Source organism: Pseudochaenichthys georgianus, chromosome 21 (genome assembly GCF_902827115.2).
Source record: "Pseudochaenichthys georgianus chromosome 21, fPseGeo1.2, whole genome shotgun sequence".
Classification (NCBI taxonomy): Eukaryota; Metazoa; Chordata; class Actinopteri; order Perciformes; family Channichthyidae; genus Pseudochaenichthys; species Pseudochaenichthys georgianus.
The window spans coordinates 32,059,453-32,063,280 of record NC_047523.1 but is presented as its reverse complement, the minus strand read 5'-3'; the positions used below and the strand labels follow the sequence as shown (position 1 = coordinate 32,063,280).

At 38.1% G+C, this 3,828-nt stretch overlaps 1 long non-coding RNA gene across 1 annotated transcript; it reads right to left on the bottom strand.

Moving 5' to 3' along the window:
* Window positions 1-1,761: 1,761 nt before the first annotated feature.
* On the bottom strand, window positions 1,762-3,451 carry LOC117466206 (uncharacterized). Its single transcript, XR_004554267.2, has 3 exons — window positions 3,347-3,451; window positions 1,933-2,040; window positions 1,762-1,835 (listed from the first exon to the last, which is right to left on the bottom strand). It is a non-coding gene; the product is annotated as an uncharacterized lncRNA (long non-coding RNA).
* Window positions 3,452-3,828: the final 377 nt, after the last annotated feature.

Sequence of the window (3,828 nt, the reverse complement as noted above, 5' to 3'; positions counted from 1 at the left end):
CAAGTGGACTGACATGACATTATCTTCTCAAGAAAATAATAATACAATTACCCCTAGGACATATTTTTCACAAATTTCAATATGACTTGACAAAGATGTGATTGCCGAGCCTCCTCTTATGTAGCGGTGGTGCTTTCCGCAGATTGCACTTATAAATGATCCTACACAACGCACACAAACATATGAAATTAGATTTTGAGTGTGCATTGTAAATTACCGGTTAAAACAATTGAGGCATTCACTGGCATATTTTGTATTGTGGAATACAATTTTAAAACGTAGTTATGTTCAGGCAACATCATCACTTGTTTATGTTTAAAGAAAAGATAATGGTTTTGGGAATTATAAGTCGGTAATAAAAGTAGGTTTATTGCATATGATTTTGATTTTTAAAACTAATTGTATTTGCATTTGTTTTAACTATACACCAGGCTTGGATTTTCGTCATTTTAGGGGCAAGGCCATTTGGCCTTTGGTGTCACAAATGTTTTCAGGGCGCAAAGGCCACATGCCAGGGCACAAAGGCCGTTGAGGGAAACATTTGGATTTGGAGCTTACAAATAAATAACTTTCTGATAAGAAAAACACACAAATGACATGGAAAACAAATCACTTTTTTAATATCAATAATGTCAAACATTATATCATCATATAGGCCTACAGTATGCCTCCTTAGTATTACCGTATATAAAATGAAATGCTCTACTTTGAATAATTAGTGTTTGATATGTTTTCCATCTACTACTTCTCCCATTCACAAATCCAAAATCAAATAAAAAAATCTAAAATTCTATTAATATGTAACAAATCAAATCAAGTTTTATTTATATAGCACATTTATAAACGATTTTTGGTCGAGCCAAAGTGCTGTACATATAATAAAAATAGCCTACAGTAGAGACACTTTACAGCAAATACAACAGCACAGATTGTTCAGAATATCAGTATGAGAAAAACGACACCCTTTGTCCTTAGACCCTCAACAAATATATTCAATTTCAGATATACTCTGCACATACATCATTCACATGTGATAGCAGGAGACCATCCTCCTCTTTCCATTCCCCCACCGCAGGACCCACACTCATTGCATATGAAAAAGGGCAACATCACATTTGACATCAGAACATAACACTCTCACTTCAATAGAGTGGTGCAGAAACAAGTCCTCACATAACCTTTTATAGCCTCCGTTCCCTGGTCTCGATGTCAACCGTTTTTGAAAATGTTTATGGTGAAATTAGGTCTATGCTTAACACAAGCTTGAGAGATCTTCCAATTGTGTTCCCCGACATGAAATACATCAGTAAATACTCCACTTGTGAATGTCAGAAGCATCTATGTGTCAGAAAAACGGCGGTTGCTTACAAGTGACATGAGACCGCCTTTAGCTTAGCAGTGGTTATGTGTTGCCATGCAAACGTCATGTAGTTTGTTTATAGCCTTAGCTTTTTACTTCTGGTGATTGCATTTAAGCTTAAGTGGTGTTGATATGTGGAGATTATGCTAAACAAAACGTGTGTGTATCATGAAAGTACGGGATAATACTTTTTTCTTTTTTTGGTTGAGAAAGTTACCAGTGCGCGAAATGGAGCACACAGGAGACAACCATTTCATTGCAGACTGTTATGTTTACGTTGGGAAATTACAGTGCATACATTATTTGAGATATCTTTGAAATAGGCTTCTGCACCTTTACAAATAACATTAAAAATTACTTTTTCACTCATTATCACCTTCTTATTGTCTGTTGAATCTCACCTTTAGGTCTAGGTCACCCTTCGTCGTGTTACCATGAGTATCTCTCCTTCTTCCTCTAGCTCTGTCAGCCGTTCCTACACAGAAAGCAGAAGACATTACTACTAAAACTTCCCCCTCCTGGAGTAAAAATACCTCTGTGGTACTTGAAATAATCCAATAATAAGACATTACCTTTGATATCCACTGCGTCTGTCTGCTTTGAGAACTCAGGATCATCTGGTTGAGTGTCATCAGACTTCTTATACAGTAGTAGTACTCTTGATCTGGTGGTCCAAATCTCTACATGCAAACAAAAACATGATGTAGCTTCTTATAAAGTAGCTGCACTTTTTCTCTGGAGGACCAAATCACACTCAAACACATTATAAAGTTATTTTGCAGGACGTTCATCATGTTGTCACTCCAACATCTTCACATACGTACGCTTGGTCACAACCCTTTGTTGTTAATTCTTAAAGCACTGGGTACCTCTTTAGTGCCGTATTTCAACGTTATTTTTCAATATGTGGTTGATGATTTGTTAGTCAAACTTAGGTTAGGTTCACAAAAGGTAGCAAACACACATTTTAAGCAATACAGCTACCTACATTCAATTACAAATATTTAGGTTACATACGTAGCATTAGTTCACTTACGTATCTTTCTTAAAATGAGGGTCACAGGGGAAGGGAACAAGGACCCAAATGCAGAGTAAAGAGAGGCGGTTATCAAAGAATAAACGAAAAGACAGCTTTATTAAAAAACTGGAGGAGTAGGCAGACTCAAACAAAAGGAAAAGTGGCAGCCAAAAAGAGGAACAAACAGGGAAGACTTGGAGGACCCAGGAGTGAAGACGAGGGACATTCTGAATAAAACAGACAAGAAACAAAGGACCAAACGGAGGACACAATGAAGACGAACTGACAGAGAACACTTGGGAAGATAAATACACCCAAGACTAATCACCAAGACAAGACATCGAAAACACAAGCGGAAGCAGGTGAAAAATAATTGGACAATCAAACAGGAGGGAAAACACAGACAGGAAGTAAAACAAGACACAATTCAAAAGGACAAAATACATTTCAAAATAAAACAGGAATCCAAAACTAAGATCCTGATGATTAGTCAAAATGAACTGTCCTGTGGTTTGTTTGACCCTTCAATCACTCGGACCTGATGTACAAAAATGACCAAACACATTTTTCGGATAACCCTTTTTACTGTCCGGTATGTACCTTTTATCTTTATTTATGTTAAGTATAAATGATGGCTGGTAATGCCTCGAAGGAACGTTTTATGAGATTGTTAGCCCTAGCATTTCAATTGGCATGTACCATAACGGAGTCACAGAGAAACTAACGTTATATTATGCAAGAAGCAGCAAAACTCAAAAGGTTCAACTCAAAGGAACCATTACTTTAAAAAGAGTCGGACTCGTCACACCGTCATAATTACATTTCTGTAACACCCCTCGAGGTTGCCCTTACATGTCCAAAATAGATGCTAAAGGGGTACTTGAAGCGTCATAATCTGACACATTCAGTATTGGACAATTAGGCACACCAATCTACACACACATGTGAATAAAAAAAGTGTATTTTACCTTGTCAGGCCACATGAAGCTGACGAAGAGAACGGCTGGAAGTCCAACAGTGAAGACATACACCCCCCAGAGCCAGGGACGCTGGTGGGTGGCCAATAGGAGGCTCTCTATGATACCTGGCTAGAGTGCACATATAAAGATACTGTGTGTAATAATTAGTGCTGTCAAAATTATCGCGTTAACGGCGGCAATTCATTTTTTGAATTAATTGCGTTAAAATATGTAACGCATTTAACGCATGTGCATAATGGCCCGCCCCATACGTGCCACCAGTGGCAGCGCTGGGGTATGGCTGGGGTAGGCTACACCCATACCAAGAAATGGCTTAGCCCCACCACGAAAAATGATGTTAAAGTAAGCAAAATAAAGTCTGCCAACTCGCGCGGAGTAAATTGCACAGACAGCAGTTAGTAAGATTGATTTCAGTAGCCACGGTTTTGAAAACTTTTGTCACGTAGTGATCGTCTTCTCAATAGAACATC